The 17,442-nt window shown below is 37.8% G+C and overlaps 1 pseudogene; it reads right to left on the minus strand.

The window, feature by feature from the left end:
• Positions 1 to 17,442, minus strand: part of LOC125687387 (guanine nucleotide-binding protein G(s) subunit alpha isoforms XLas-like) — a 53,947-nt pseudogene that overhangs the window by 12,080 nt on the left and 24,425 nt on the right.

Genomic DNA, 17,442 nt, shown 5'->3' on the forward strand with positions numbered 1-17,442 from the left:
ATAACATATCCCTGCCCAAAGAGATTAATCTCTAAAGAGATTCAGACATTTCACAGCCCAAATGAACATCACGTGCCTTGTTCCAATGTAAACTGCTTCCTCTTTAACTTCTCCAGATCTTGTAGGGCACCAGACAGTGCTGTTCATTCTGGTACCCAGCAGAAAAGCAAGCTCCAAATATTACAGTTATGCCTGTTTTTGTATATATCCTTTGCTAGACTTCTGTTAATGAGATCATCTACTAGTCTTTCTCTAGCCAAGCTCTGAATTATCGTATATTCTCAGCTTCCATTTCATTTTTAAATGCATGGCTTAAGTGACTAATACACTGATTAGACTTTAATAAAATGATTAATTCAACACTGTCATGAGAGATGTTGCCTGTTTGTTACCCTCCACTACGCTTTTATAAATCCATAGCCATGGAAGTCTAGTTTCTTCTTTCTTCTCATCTGCCTAAATATGGAAAATCAGAGAAATCTACGTTTTGTTTTTGACTTTTGAAGAGAAAAAGAATGAGATTTCTTTTTGTTGTACTGCTAACTAATGAGATCATCTAACTGAAGAGACACTGGGGCTGTAGCATATCTCCCAGATACACAAATACCCTCACTGCTGACTTTGTCAGCAGTGTCACTGTACAACAGAGGTCTGCTCCCACACGTCCTATTCCTATAACAATCCTTTATTTTAATAAAAAACAATCCAAGCTTATAGTCTCTAGCAAACAGTAATTCGATTTCTTCAGCACCTTGATGATTTTATATATCCTGAGGAAAATACTGGAAATTACAAAAAAAACTGAGCAAAGTTGCACCACCTGAAAAATCAGGGCTGGCATCAATATAACAGGACAAAAGACACGTCTGTCCATCTTGATAACAGTTTACAATAACAAATGAAATTTACTACGATAAAAAATGAGGAACTTAATCTTCTCTGTCCTCAAGAGTACTGCTATTGTAAGGAGATACAAAATGAATGGAAGAACAAAAGCTGTGAAAATTTAAATCAAATGTTCTACTTAGCTCTGTAGAAGAATTTCTGTCTTTCGGTGTTGCAGAGCTTCTGGGCAAAACACTGAGAAATTATTCACAAAGAGCATGCCTAACCACTTCTCATAATTTATTTATCCCCTTCTGAGCCATACATTTCATGTAATACATTTCATCCCTTTAGCTTTACGCATTAACATGAATTAAACACTGCTTGTAACAAAGACAAAGGTCATGATTTACTAATTATTGATTAGAACGCTTTATTTACATACACAGGACAGAAACAATATATTTTTCTTTCTAAATGACTCGTCACATAAATTTTCAGACTGAGTGCCATGGAGTTTTAAGTCAAGAAATATATTTATGAAAATTGAAGAATTCCATGCTACTTCCACATTAATCAGTATTTTCAGTGTCTATAGATTATTCGGTGTAAGAATGCTGTAATTGAAAGATGTGACATTTATAATCCATATTTTTCTAATTCTTTTTACCTCCGTGGCCTTAGACATAAAAACACGTTAGAAATGAATGCCTAATAAACTTTCAAGAATAATTCTGCTGGAAAAATAGCTAGATTTCATGGCAGCTCACACATTATTTACTTCTAATTCACTTTTGTCTAAGAATGGGAAAATATCACTATAATTCTTTCCAGCTGGGTGCACTGGTAGTGATGAAGTATAAAAGAAGTCCAAAAATCACAGAATTACAGGGGGTGGAAAGGACCTCAAGAGATCGAGCCCAACCCTCCTGTTAAAGCAAGTACCCCACAACAAGTCACACAGGTAGGTGTCCAGACAGGTCTAGAATATCCCTGTAGAAGGAGACTTCCCAGTCTTTCAAAGCAACCTATTGCAGTGCTCCACCATCTCACTGAAAATTAGTTATTTCGCGTGTTAGTGTAGAACTTCCTATGTACAAATATTAGGCCATTACTCCTTGTCCTATCACTATGATATTGTGCCTGATAGAGAATACTGTCAGTACGCTCCCACAGAACAGACGTCATGCTGTTCCATCCAAAAATAATCTCTGATGGAATCTCCCCTTTCCATGATGTGAAAATACCTCCCACCTCTCCAGCAGTGCAGAAAAACTGATAGTCAGGTGATGAGATGTTTGAGATGCACACTTTCCTTACAGTTTGCTGGTCATAAAATTTCCTAAGGACCAGCACTTCCAAATGTCACTCTCAAAAAGTAAATCTTTAGTGAAACTTAGAAAACAGCATCTCCTTTTTCTGGATGGTAGTTTAAACAGCTCAGGAAGAGTCTTTTAGCCTCAAATTCATTTTATTAGCAGAAACAAAAAAGGAAAGAAACATTCCATCCATCTCCTAATGTGGAGGTTAGAACCCTTACCTGAAAAACAGTAACTTGAATTTCAGTTTCTTCTGCTTTGTACTAACCACTTCCAAATGTTGCTCTTTTGCACTACTCAGTGCAAAGCGTCACATTTTCAACAAAGCCTGACTGTTTAGGATATCTTGGCAGATAAACAAAAAAAAGACAAGTGCTGAAATATTTGATACAGCAACAGCTAAGTCTGTGTTGTTGATTTCAGCCCTAATGACAATTCTTCACTTTACAGAAAAAGAGACTCTTCAGCACATGTATATATGCAGCCTACTGTATAAAATTGAAGTGGAAGAATTAATCCCTTGATGCTTGCTTCACTGAAAACTGCTTCCAAGATAGTTTTTAGCAGGTGTTTTTACCTACCCTATATTGCAGTTCTGTAAAGCACGGAGTAAGCTTCTGTAAGTGGAGAGCCCTACCTCAGATATCTACCAGATCTCTGAAAAAAAATCATTAAGTACATTAAGAGTGACACAGCTTGTATAATACACTTGGATACACTTCCACAAAAGCCCATAAGTGAATGCTCTTAGAGATAGTAAGATTTCACAGAGGAATAACAGGAGGGAAATTTTGTGATTAAAAGCAGATAAAAGACAAAAAATAAAAAACGAGTTAGGTAATCAGTCCTCACCGAGGAACATTCAGCAGCAAATTTAGTCAGATACCTGCTACTTCATTCCTCAAATATCCTGAATGTATTACACTGTTACAGAGGTTACAGTGTCTGAAAGTAATTACAACGGACAAAGCTAATAATGACACTGAGCTAGCGTGGAAGGATTTCACACAGTGCTAGGAGATTGAAAAATTAACTGACAGATCAAATGGAAAACCAGGAGGACCAAGGACTCTGTCCTATTTCATACAACATCCAGACACTGGAAAGATCATCATAATAGATCATTATAATCACATCTCAAAGACCTTCCCTAAAAGCTCACTAATAGACACTAAAGCTCATTGATAGAATTGGCTGGACTTCCAGTTTTATTTGGCAGAACAGGATTTATGAACTGAAGTGAAATTCAGCTGGCTTGACTGACCATTCAGTTTCTGTGGAAAAACAAATTTTAAATTATTTCCTCTATAGCTATAATGAAAACTAGTATCTTACTTGCAGTGTTTGTTCAATCTCTTCTCTCTGAAACAGTTATTTTTAAGCACTCATATAATTAATGATCTTTATTTTCTAATGCCCAATCACTTATTCGTGATTATTCAGAATAGACTTTCCTAATATAAGCAATACTTTTCAAACGAAAAGTACATTACAAGGTTCTGATCTGCATTCCAAGACCACCCAGAAGTTTGTCTACAAGAAAGAATGCCAGAAACCTTTCAGAATAAATCCTTGCAAATTAATAAGTTTAGACAACTTTTAGACACATGCAGTTCCAAAGAAATTACTTTTAAATTGTAACCGTCTTGCAAATTTTAAGTCACATTTCTCTTGTTTGTATTGCGGTTGACAAGTGTAATAGAACAGTGGTATGTTATTACTGTAAATTATTGCAGCATCCTCCTCAGCTAAGAATCCTGGCTTGTAAAAATGGGCTGCAAAAATAAAACCACTATAAAATACTGCACACCCTCCCCCCCCCTCAAAAAAAAAAAAAAAAAAGAAAAAAAAGAAAAAGAAAAAGAAAAAGAAAAAGAAAAAGAAAGAGAAAAAGAAAGAGAAAAAGAAAGAGAAAAAGAAAGAGAAAAAGAAAAGAAAAAGAAAAAGAAAGTATGTTCAAGGCACTTCGGCACTCTACATTTTTTTAAATTATTTTTCACTCCTGAATAAAAAACATTATCAAAAAGTAAAATGGAGAGAAAATGGAAGCCAGTCCATATGCTTACCAAGTAAGTCAGTTTGGAGGTGATCATTGTGGATCATCTGCTCTGATCCCTGCTTAAAACAGGACTAAGGTCACTCACAGTATTCTTCTGGGGAAACTGGCTGCCTGTGGCCTGGACAGGTTTACCTTTCTTTAGGTAAGGAAGTGGCTACAGTGCCATGCCCAACAGCTAGTGCTTAATGGAGTTAAGTCCAGCTGGCGACCCATTACAAGTGGGTCAGTGCTGCGGCCCATCTTGTGCAGTATTTTTATTGACAACCTAGACGAGGTGACTGAGTGTACCCTCAGTTAATTCACAGGTAGTGTTGATCTGCTTGAGGGCAGATCTGAAGGGAGGCCCTTCAGAGGGATCTAGACAAGCTGGATCGCTGGGCTGAGGTGAATGGGATGAGGTTCAACAAGGCCAAGTGTTGGTTCCTGCACTTTGGCCACAACAACCCCATGCAGTGCTATACACTTGGGGCTGAGTGGCTGGATGACTGTGAAGAGGAAAGGGACCTGGGAGGTGATGGCTGATGCTCAGCTGAACATGAGCCGACAGTGTGCCCAGGTGGCCAAGAGGGCCAACGGCATCCTGGCCTGCATTAGAAATAGTGTGGCCAGCAGGAGCAGGGAGGTGATCATCCCCCTGTACTCAGCACTGGTGAGGCCGCACCTCGAGTACTGCATTCAGTTTTGGGCCCCTCACTACAGGAAAGATGTTGAGAGTGGTCAGGCACTGGAATGGCTGCCCAGGGAGGTGGTGGAGTTGCCATCCCTGGCAGTGTTCAAGAGGCGTCTGGATGAGGAGCTACAAGATATGGTTTAGTAGCTTGTGGCAGCAATGGTGATGGGAGGACAGTAGGGCTAGATGATCTTGCAGGTCCTTTCCAACCTTGTGATTCCATGATTCTATGATAAGTTTAGAGGAAGTTTTTTGTTCTCTTACCAGGAAAGTTCTCAGGTGTTCTCTCTTCATGGAAAAGATGGTAAAGAATTGGAACAGGCTGACCAGGGAAGTTCTCATCCCTGGAGGTATTCAAGTCATGGGTGGAAGTAGTACTAAGAAACCTGGTTTCGTGAAGGGATTTGGTAGGTCATGTTGACGGTTAGACTTGATAATCTTGAAGGTCTTTTTCAACTCAGATTATTCTACTATTCATTGAACATGTTTTCTCAATCTCTATCTTGTACTGGGGAACTTAAAATTGGAAATACACTTTTTCTTCTGCTGCAAAGTCTGGTCTCCCACCAATCAGAAACTGGACCTTAGCCTTGTGATGCATTTTAAAAATCAGTTTTAAAATTCTGCCTTTATTGATATAGCATAGACATAGTTCCAAGACATAGTATCGAGTTTCAAGTTATCTATATAGTTGCAAAAAGTTGCACTTCTAAAGAGCTCAAAACTTTGATATCAAAACTGTAAAACTTCAAGAAAAGTAGTAAGCACCAATAAAATCTCGTAAGTTTTGAATATAGCTCAACACCATAGGTAAACTCACTGAAGAAAATGTATTTTACATGGTAAATAATCTAAATCATCTGAGGGCATGATCTGAAGGCTTTCTTCAACATCCCAGCTCTCTTAATACTTTTGTTCTTGAGTTTGTTGCTGTTGTTTTTAAAGTGCATCATCCCATTTGTGCTGTTGTACTTCTTGATGGGTTTCCTTTAATGTTCCTGATCTCACTGCCCATTTTCATTATTGTATTATTTTAAAATTTTGTTCTGCTGAAATCAGACAAATAACTTCAGTGCATCGTTGTGACCATGGAGAAGATAAGAGCATCAGGGATGTTTTTACTGAAGGGCATTAGCTTTCAGTTTCCTCAAGCCAGTTTATCACTGCATTTGTGGAGGATCTCTGATGCTGGGAAGCACTAAGGATAATAGTTGGGCTGAAAAGTACATGTACATTGTGTTATCTGCAACAGTGAATTGTAGCTCAAAGGAATAAAATAAAAGGGAGTTTATAAACTTCAAGTACTGCAAGGATGCAATGAAGTTTCCCCAGATCCTTTTCTTTTCCATACTTAACAATCCCAACTCCCTCAGTCTTCATAGGTGTTCCAGCTCTCTGATCACCTTTGTGGCCTCCTCTGCTCCCATTCCAACAGCTTCATGTCTTTCTTGTGTTAGGAGACCCAGACCTGAATCAGTATTCCAGATGGGGCCTCATGAGGGCTGAGGAGAGGGAGACAAACACGTCCCTCTCCCTGCTGGCCATACCTCTTCTGATGCAGCCCAGGATACTGTTGGTCTTCTGGGCTGGAAGTGCACATTTCTTGCTCATGTCCAGCTTTTCATCACCAGGACTCCCAAATCCTTCTCTGCAGGGCTGGTCTTTTGATCTTTTACTTCAATGAAATTTCCTTTCATAGTTCCATTCTTTTTGGATCTTTAATTAAGTTCTCACAAGATACAAAACCAAACAAACCTAAAAGCTGGCATTTCATCAACATCAATTTAGTTTAGAACATGCAAGAAAACACTGTCTATTTCAAATACAGACTACTGAAGATTTAACAATCCAGGAGCAGAAACAAACAAAATCACAAATAAATTTCTAGGCCTACTATATGGTTCTACTAGTAGGGAATAAAAATTGCACTCAACAAGCAAGGTTTAGGCAAGTGAAGAATTACACACTGCTACTAAGATCTCAATTCCTTTCTTTTTCTGGACAACTGCTAAGTGCTAAACTGATTTTGATGGAATGATCTATTAAGATCCAAAATATGCCTTGCGTAGCACAAGAATGTATAAAATTGTATGCAATTTGGGTCTTCCTCTCCTATATGCACTACTTAACTTCTCTTTACACTAAATTCCATCTGCCTTTTTTTGCCCATTTATTATTTATCTTATGCAATTCTTTACTGTTAGCCCCCATCTTTACTACAGAAACAATCAGAAAATTCCTACAAATATTGTGACAAGCTGTGATGACTGTGAAGGTGTTATTCCAGAATTTAAGACAACTTGTATCCAGGCAAAGAAGGACACTTCACAAAGGCTGACAGAAGCAGCAGAAAGTGCCCTGCACTCCACTGTGGCTCCATCTGTTTTCATGCAGAGCTCCCAACCAACGCAGAGTGTCCCAAATACTTTATATTCCTCTAAGGCAGGCATTATGTCACACCAAGACATTTGAATAAAAGCTTTATGCTAGTATAGCCATGCTGTCTCTTGAACTGGCCTATACCATGAAGAAGCTTAAAACTGATCCTGATTAAGAGACTGGAGCCATGCTTCTATGTGAGAAAACTATTAGGGATGAAAGAGAATAGTTCAAAATAACTCAAGTAATTAAATCACAGTAGAACAGAAGGTAAGAGATGTCTTTCCAAGATACCCAGCAACTATGAAATGATACCCCAATGACAAAGCATAAACTTGACATGGAACAAGTCTTTTCCATTCATCCTTAAGAGAGCAACCTTTTACTGGAACGCTTTAGTGAGAATTGAATTGAATTTACTACTAGAGATTTTTATTTTTTATGTTCCTGTAAAGGACCAAAAAAACCCCAACACTTTCTGACTTTTGGAATGGTTCAAACAGCTGCAGTGCAAGATTTTTGCTGTGACATCTAGTAAAAGGCTAATATCAGTGACTGTGGTATGCTGTCCTCTACATGATAATTCCTGCTTCACTGACAAACTGGCTTATCCTTCCTACAGGAAAGTTTTGGCCACCGAATTGCTTTTGGCATACTTGTTATTGCAAACTCACATATATATGACCCTGGGATAATGTACCTGCAAACCTAACAAGTGTAAAGGATGCCCAAGAAGGACTTTGTGTGCTCACCTTCTTGGTGGCCGTCATTGATTCACATTCTTTCTCCCTTTCTCTCAGTTTTCTCTTTTCGTTGTTTTCTTCTCACAAATTTTTAAGTAATTGCAAGATCTATTTTGTTTTCTTAAGAGCTGTATCTCTCATAAAGTTTGTAGAATTCGAGAATCATGAATCCTTGGTGTTGGAAAGGACATTTAAAAGTCATTTAGTCCAACTCCCCTACAATGAACAGGGATACCCACAGCTCCATCAGGTTTCCAGGGCCTTACCTGCCTTGCCTTGAAAGTTTCCAGGGATGAGGTATCCTCCACATTTCTGGAGAACCTGTTCCAGTGCCTCACCACCCACACTGTAAAATACTTTTCTTTATATCTAAGATTAAAACCCTTTCCCCTTGTTCTGTCACCACAGACCCTGCTAACTTGTCTGTCCCCTTCTTTTCCAGTGCCTCCCCCATCAAGGTTTTAAATCATGTAGTTGTTAAAAGTTGTGAGGCTTATTTCTGTTCCTTAGGCCTGTATAGTTTAATTAAGATGTCTAAGTGTTAAGAGTATGAATATTTCAGGGATATCCATGTGCAAATATGTGGGGGTACAAGAAAGACTATTCAGAGCAGAAGCTGTGAAGCAAGATAAACAGAATGAAAAAGCAATGCTGAGAACCAAGGACATCCCCATTGGTGAGCAAGGATGGCAGCATTCTCACCTTGGTCAGTAAGAAACCCTGGGAGAAGTGAACAAGCCCGGAATGCACAGGAGAAAGTAACTACAACTTAGCAACAGCTGTCAGGGAATTGTGACCACTTGTGCCAAACTTGATTGTGAACCACTTGCTCTGCATAAGCAGCTTTGGGATATAGAGAACAGTGGAAAACTACCAGGCTAAGCTAGTGCCGGTATAAAAGTCTGTAGAGTGTAAAAGCGCAGATAATAAATGATTTTGCTGTGCAACTACAGTAGAGTCCATCACCTCACTGCCACACCAATACTTTTTGAGTAACTGTAGCATATAGACAATCATTAACACTGATGACTGTGTGTGCACCTCTGCATATTGTTTTACCTTAATCTAAGCAGGGGTATTCATGAATTCTGGTTCCAATTCAGACAGTATGGCCTCACGTATGTTTGTTGTCTCATACTGAAAGATTCTGTACCAATTTGGCTACATACATACTCCTCTCTTAGTTTGCATATTCTCTTCATCTTATGGTGAAGTTTGCCTGTTAAGTAGAAAGACCTTGCCTACCTTTTCTGAAGAGCTTGTACCCATCCATTGTAGCACTCCAATAATAAAAGTCTCACTCCCCTAAACCAAGCTAGATCAACTCTATTAGGAAGTTTTATAGAGCAGGTATAACAGGAAAAAATAACAATAAAAATAAAAATATACATTCCAAAAACACAGACAAATGATCAGACATGAGACTGGCAGCATGGTAGGGTGTGCTCAGAATGAGTAACTACAAAATTTTATAGCAAACAGTAAGCTAAGCATTTCTTAAAGAGAATGAAGACATAAAGAAATACATGAATAACCTTAAATCCTAGCAGCATTAGGTGTCTGACCCCTACCAGTTGTATAATATTTTCTTAGAAGTGTAATTTAATATATTTAATTTATCAACAGATAAGAGGAATCTACCAACTTCAGTTTTCATAACTTCATAGAAGTTGCATTCTACTCTTCAACGTAGGTAAATGTCAAATAAAATTAATTATTGGTAATAGAAGATCCAGGAAATCATCAAGATCAAAGAGTTAGTCATTTATTAATATTATTTTTTAAATTGTAAATCAATACATGAAAACTTTTCAAATCCTGGGTACTTCCACTAAAGTAGCATCAAGTATGTTCAATCAAGTAGGGTTCAATTAGTACTACAATTATGCCTTAAAATATTAGGTTCCTAAGCATTTGCAAGATTAATCCTCTTTAGCCAGAATGTGAAAACTGAGGATGAGTTAAAATATCTCAAAGAACATAACTGATGAAGTTAGGATAAAAATTGTTTGCTTAATTAATATGAAAGGTTCAGGAAACTTAAAGAGCAACAGAAACCAAACCCTTCTTCCTGTGTAAATGCAGCACAAATAGTTTTAGTTAGCATCTTGTTTAGCACCTGTAGAAAGGCAAACAACTTACTTAATACTTGTAGCTGACAACATCAGTAAAAACCCTTTAGAGCCCTCCTATAAAACTTGCTTTTATTTGCAAACGTTAAGAGGCTTATTTGGGCACTCTTTATATCCATAAGTTATAGGTTTGCACTTTACATTTACAGGGCTGAGACACTCAGCGCAGAACAATCTGTTTTTCACTACAAAAGCATCACGTGAAGAGACGTTTGGCAGCAGGGAACTCCAGGGCCCACAGTGGAAGAGGAAACCTGACCTGGTCAAAGAACAACATGAATGCTAAGAAAAGCAAATCAAAAAAGTCAATCAGACGAACAAATAGATAACAGGGTAGGAGGGATTTCTTTTCTTTTTTTTTAATCTTTTTTTTTTTTTCTTTTTTCTCAGGAAAAAGAAGTTATGATGTGGGGAAAATCAACAAACTGAAACGTGGAGACCACTGGACAATTACACCATGGCCACTGGACACACTGTTGCAATAGAACTCTGACACCAGAGCTGTATAGCTCCTCTGTTTAATCACTGTGTCGTCAATAGCTGCCTATTACAGGCTTACGATCATTTCATGGAATCAAATACAAGATTCATAGTACTTTGTCTTAAATTCACCACCTAAATGAAAGGCATATTTGCAGCTGTCTCCTGCAGGTGACAGTAACACAAACACGGTTATTTCCGAATTATCGCTCAGGAGTTTCTCTACATGTAAGCAAAAATGATTCGCTTTCTAAAGCCAACAAACCTGAGCACGTAAAACTGTGTTCTTAGCAGGTCTTTTAATAAGCTTTTTCAATAAGGAAACACCAGATCTAATTGTGCCTCTTCAAAAACTGTGCAAATGGCATCACAACCTTCTGAATTGGAAGACAATGGTGGCACAGCAACCAGCAAGAACACAATTTACCCAGAATACTGTGTTATGGGAATGTATCCAGCCCAGTGCTCAGAGCAAAGAATGAGAAAAACTTCAGTATCTACTAAACCTATACAGATTTGTTTTGGAAATGAAAAGAAACACAAATCCCAAAACTTGGTAGGATGTACTTGAAAAGTAGTTCTTCAAATAAATTCTTACCACCATCCCTTTTCATGAAAATACAAAATTAAAATGAATTACTTTTTCACAAGTTTACATTTATAAATACAATTTCTAGAGGTGTTCTACAAGCAGAATTTTTTATTCTGTAGGAAATCCCTACTCTAACTTCTCAATTCTCTCAACTCCAGAATTTGTTCCTGTTGATACCATTTGTTCTTTTTGTGATTAAAAAAAAAAGTAATTACCTAGATCTCTACTTCGAATAACATTTCCTATCCTTTTTCATTACCCAAAGAAGAATACAAAATACAAAACAACAGCAAAAAAATATTAATCATAATTTTGTTCTTTATATTCTTCATTCAATCATATTTTTGAATGAAAAGTAGCTTGCTTACATTTTTTTTTTTTTCATGATACTTCAATTAAAAATATCAATCCATAGATTATACAACTTTACTTCTTGACACTCCCTACAGGTAGTCTTTCCTATCTTAACACCTAAAACTAGATATTTGGAAATCCCTCTTAATTCAAAGAAATAACATCTAATAATTTGCTTACATGATGTTCAGAATATTGAGCAAAATCTCCATATTCTAAAACCAGTCTTGTTTAAAAACCTGTCTGTATTTCATAACAAAAATAAAATTAAGAAAAAAGAAGCAACTGACTTAACAGACAAAATAGAACAAGAAATTGTTTAACTGAAGCAGATTTTTTTTTTTTTTTTTGCATAATTCCACAATACTAAGCACTGAAACAAAAATAATTTCTGTAAGTTTAAACAAAAAAAGAAAAAAAGTTTGGAGAAGACATTCTCATATTCAAGTTAATTAAGTTCATAGAGGCTACTATGAAATACAAAAGGTAGCATGTTTCAAGGCATACCTCTATTTATTAATTCTAATTCTTCCCTATAAAATATACCCAAAGCTTCTCATTCTGGAGTGCTACTGACAAGCCACCATGTATTACTAACTCATAAATTAGATTACAAAAGAAAATTATTGGTGCTCATTACTTATCACCAACTCGTAACAATGAATATCCACTCTCCCTGCCCATCCTCAATCCCTTACCCACCTTTCCCTGCCTGTCTTCACATTCAGACTGTGAGACATCAAACTCATTGCATGAAATGCAGAATTTAATGTTCTTCTTGCAGTTAGTTATGAGTCAGATCACTCACGTACAGGCTGAAATTTCATGCACTGAAACTTGAATTTTCTTTGTACTGTCTTACCTCATTTTCTTCAGATGTGTAGTGTGTTTTCAGCATGTCCATGGCTGTGATCATAGCTTGCATGGCAGTACATATATTTTGATAAACCAGTTTTATGAAGCCTTTCCTGTCTTCTTCTGTATAATCTGATCCATGAATAATCCTCATTTATTTAATGAAAGTACTCTTTCCACTTTCTCCTGTCCCTGTGAAGTGGGGTGGGAAGAAGAAGAGAGAAAAAAAACTACAACAGTTTAGGCTTTGCAGATTCCAGAAGTAGAAAATATTTGTAAATACATATACAAAGATGTGCTTCTTATCCCACCGCATAGTAGTCATCAGTAACTGTAGTAATATTTTTTAGTTTCATATAATCTATATGTTTTAATCAAAATATTGGTAGCTTTGTTTGTTTTTCTCTTTAAAAAAAAACATGGAAGTATCTTTTTATAATACATCTTACAGAAATTAACATAAGCATCCAGTAGGTTGAAGCCATATTACAAAATAAGCAAGACAGGTGAGAACAAGAAATAGAAATGTTTGTTTATAGATGAAATTCCTCATCGATGAAAGACTGTGCTAAGTTTATGTACTGTTTATATCTTAATAATAAAGTCTGCAATAATTCTGAACTTGGAGAATAATTTTAACTTTAGGTCATGTTACTTAGTTTAATGTTTCTACTGACTTTTATACAAATACTGACGCAAAACTTGCTAGTTCACATTACATAAAGCACACTTGTTACTTTCAACTACTATATGAAATAATGATACTATTAAAAAAAATATTAACAAGCAGATATTATAAAGTCATTGGGGAACTTACGTCTTTCATATAGTTTTTTTGTATTTACATATTGCTTTAAGCAGCACTGTAATATTATTCTGGATGAAAGCCTTGTTCCTCAGCTCTCTCCTCTTAGACTTACAACAGGAAAATGTCTGTACAGACTCACATCTACTGTCATTCAGGTAATGGCTTGTATTTCACAGTCTGTAAGTGGTGGCCATGTTTTACTCTTGCAGTAAAAACATGGAAAGAATATACAATATTTCTCCCACAAAACCCTCCCTGTATCTTAAAACTTTGAGCTTGGTAATGTTATCTATTTGCTAACCAACCCTACTGTATCTCAAGTACTTGGCAAGTCTTTAAAGTCATGGAAACATTTTTCATCCTCAAAATGTTTTAGTAAGGGCTTTCAGAGCTCTAAAACTGTAACATTTATTTGGAGCCTGGATCCTTCCACCTTCATACATGCTTTTCATAGTTAATAAATTTCCCCATCAACCTTCTCTACACCCTGTTGGTTTTATTAATCTCTTATCATACTCCCCTTCAGCTACAGCTTTTCTAGACTGAAGTGTTATCACCACCGCATTTCAGTTCTTATATGGATAATGCTCTCTAGTTTGATCTTCCCTTTGATTCTTGTTGAGGCTTCTGCAGTTCTATACCTGCATGTACACTGAGAGCAACAAAACTCTAAACAGGAGTATGCTGCTACAGCTTGGTTTTATTAAGTGGTATGGACCTTGAAGCTCATCTCTTGATCAGGTTGCCCATAGACCCATCCAATCTGGCCTTAAATGCCTCCAGGCATCCACAACTTCTTTGGGCAGTCTGTGCCTGTGACTCACCAACCTTCCTAACAGCTAACCTAAATCTCCCTTCCTTTAGTTTAAAACCATTCCCTTTGTCCTATCACTATCAAACCATGTAAAAAGTCAATTTCCATCTTGTGTATAAGCTCCGCTTAAGTACTGAAAGGCTACCATGAGGTCTCCCTTGAGCCTTCTCTGCCTTCTGATTATCTTTCTGGCCTTTTCTGGGCCATTATAACAGCTCCATCCCTTTCTTTTGCTGGAGGCAGCAGATCTAGATGTAGTACTCCAGGTAAGGCCTCACAAGGGCAGAGGTGGTCAATAGCTTCCCTCTTCCTGCGAGCCACCCTTCTTTTGATGCAGCCCAGGATACCGTTGGCCTTCCAAGCTGCAGGTGCACACTACTACCTCATGTCTAGCTTTTTGTCCACCAGATTCCTGAAGTCCTCTGCAGGGCTGCTTCCAGAGAGTTCCTCTCCCAGTCTGTACTCATGTACAGTACTGTCCTCATGCAGGCGCTACACCTTGCACTTGGCCTTATCAACCCTCATTATGTTCACATAAGCCTGCAGATCCCTTCATCTTATCTGCAAACTTGCCAAGGGTGCACCTGATTCCACTGTCCATTGAAAAATATATTAAACTGCACTGATCCCAAGATGAACGCCTATGGGACACCACTCATCACGAACCTCCACTTAAACATTAAGCCGCCAACCACAATCCTCTTTCTGCAACCTCAGATCTACAAGAAGAAACCATTCAGACAGCCTGCAGTGGATATTGTAAAACTAAATGCCCCATGCTTATAGTAGGTGACACCCCACTAAAAGGCACTGAGGATCCCTTATCCCAACCTGACAATGAGTCACAAGAGGTTTGCTGCCTCCTGGGAGCCAAGATCAGGGACATTGCCAAGAGAGTGCTGCAGCTTATCAAGATAATGGACTACAATCCACTATTGCTCTTTCATGATAGCATGAAGCTGGAAGATTCAATGTGGGCAGAATCTAAGAATAGTGTAAAGCTCTGGGAGCACAACTGAAGAAAATTGGTGCACAGTACAATTTGCCAGTTGGAGGAAAGACGGAAGACAGAAATGGACATATCAATTCCCGGCTACATGGCTGGTGCCAACATTAGAGTTTTGGCTTTTACAACAGTGGGACTTTCTATGAATTTTATAACCTGCCAGGGAGGGATGGGATCCAACTGTGTAGAAGAAACAGGGCAATTGTGGCAGGAGACTACACAACTTTGTGAGGCAGGCATTAAACTGTAGGGCTTGTGGAATAAGGTCAAAAATGGCAATACACATCATTGCAACTGACTGGGTAGAGAATCAGGTCAACCAGAACAGTGATAAACGTTCCTTAGCTGCCTCCCATGACGTGAGCCAGAAGGCCAGATATTTCAAGCATGTGTACAGATGTGGGGGACTCTTCTGTATGCTCTAGGGGAAACTCTGCATCCTCTGCATCCTCTGCTCCCTTTTCTTCTCTGAAGTGTCTGCATACAGCATGGGGAATAAACAAAAGCAACTAGATCTGTGTGTTGTTGCAGGGACATAATCTCATTGTGATCATGGAAACATGGTGGAACAGCTCATGTGACTAGAACAACGCCTGTGCTGCCATTCAGTGAGACCTGAACAGGTTGCACAGTTGTGCAAAGAGGAAGCTTATGAAGTTCAACAAGGGCAAGTATAGAGTCCTACATCTGGGGAAGTTATTCTCCCTCTCTACTCTGCCATGTTGAGGCCAAATCTGGAGTCTAGCTCTGGACTCCTTGGTTCAAGAAAGTCAGGGAACTGCTGGAGATAGTCCAACAGAGGACTGCAAAGATGTTGAAGGGCCTGGAGGAATAACTCTTTCAGGAGGAAAGATTGGTGCTGTTTAGCCTGGTGAAGACTGAGAAGGAATTTTATCAGCATTTTAAAATATATAAAGAGTAGTTGTCAAGAGGATGGTGCCAGGCACTTTTTTGTCCAACATTAGGACGAGGAGCAACAGGTATAAACACAGAAAGTTCCATCTAAGCATGAGGAAAATCTTTTTTACTGTGAGGGTGACAGAGCACTGGTCTACACTGCCCAATGAGGTTGTAGAGTTTCCTTCTCTGGAGATTTTCAAAACCTACATGGACACTTTTCTGCTTTAGAAGGGGGTTACTTAGCAACTAAATGATCTCCAGAGGTCTCTTCCAACCCCTACGATCCTGTGATTCTGTGATGCTGTTATTTCTTATCCACCATATAGTCCATGCTTCAAATGGGTATCTCTCCAACGTGGAGATAAGGATGTCAGCTAGATAGCTTAGATAAACTGATGCAATCTTTCCACTGTAGAAGTCACCAGACTGGTCAGGTAAAATTTGCCATTGGAGAAGATGCTGGCTGTTTCAGAACACTTCCTTGTCTTGCATGTACCTTAAAATAGCTTCCAGAAGGAGCTATCTGCTCCATGATCTACTCAGGCACAGAGCTGAAGCTTTTAAAAACCTTTCCTGTAAATTTTCAGTAGTTAAACAATAAAATACATTCCAGGTGAGCTTTAGGATTGGCCAGTAAGATAACATGTCCAGTAAAAAGCTTAAAGTAATTTACATGCAGTACCACTAGGTGTCGAAAATACATCAGTAGCACACAGTGGAAGAATTTCCTCAGTAAAAATCACATCTTCAGATTTAACAAAACAGAAAAATATTCCAAGTCTCCATTTCATCACATTATATTTCAGTAAAATACTGTTTCCATAGTGAAACAGCATGTGACTCCAGGACTTCAGCCATTAACAATAATAGTAAAACCCAGATAATCCAAGAGAGTAGAATATGTTATCAATTATTACTTCTATGTCATAGCCATTTTCTCTAAAACATATACCACTGAAAACAGTTCTTAATCTAGGACCTTATCCCCATTTTTTCATTATCCATTGTGGACATTCTTTCAAAGATGTGCCTTTCCCGTGCACAACGTAACATTCAACAGTCTCTGTTGAAAAGAAACTACTCTGAAAAGAGTAGTTTCACTCTTTTCTATCAATCAATAATCAATAAAAAATATTTAATATTTTTTTCTGTGAGAAGATTAACATCTATTATTTTTTAAAAAAATGCTTGGGATTGTTTTAATTTTGGCATTTTATTGGTTTAGTTGAGAGAGATGGAACATACAGAGATATGTTGGAATAAAGGTGAAACACAAATTCTCAAATGAATTTGTGTTAGTAAAATGCTGATGTTATGTTACATTCCACAGTCATCAGTAAAGCAGCCCTGGCAGGCCAATTTTAAGGTAAATACAACTCAAATACAACTCATCTGGAAAAAGAACAACAGAAGAAACAAACAAACAAACAAATAAAAAAACACCCGCAACAACAAAACCCAGAGCCCTTTCCACTGCCTGCAAAACTCTTTATTTTTGATGGGAAA

Source organism: Lagopus muta, chromosome Z, assembly GCF_023343835.1.
Source record: "Lagopus muta isolate bLagMut1 chromosome Z, bLagMut1 primary, whole genome shotgun sequence".
In the NCBI taxonomy this organism is placed as follows: Eukaryota; Metazoa; Chordata; class Aves; order Galliformes; family Phasianidae; genus Lagopus; species Lagopus muta.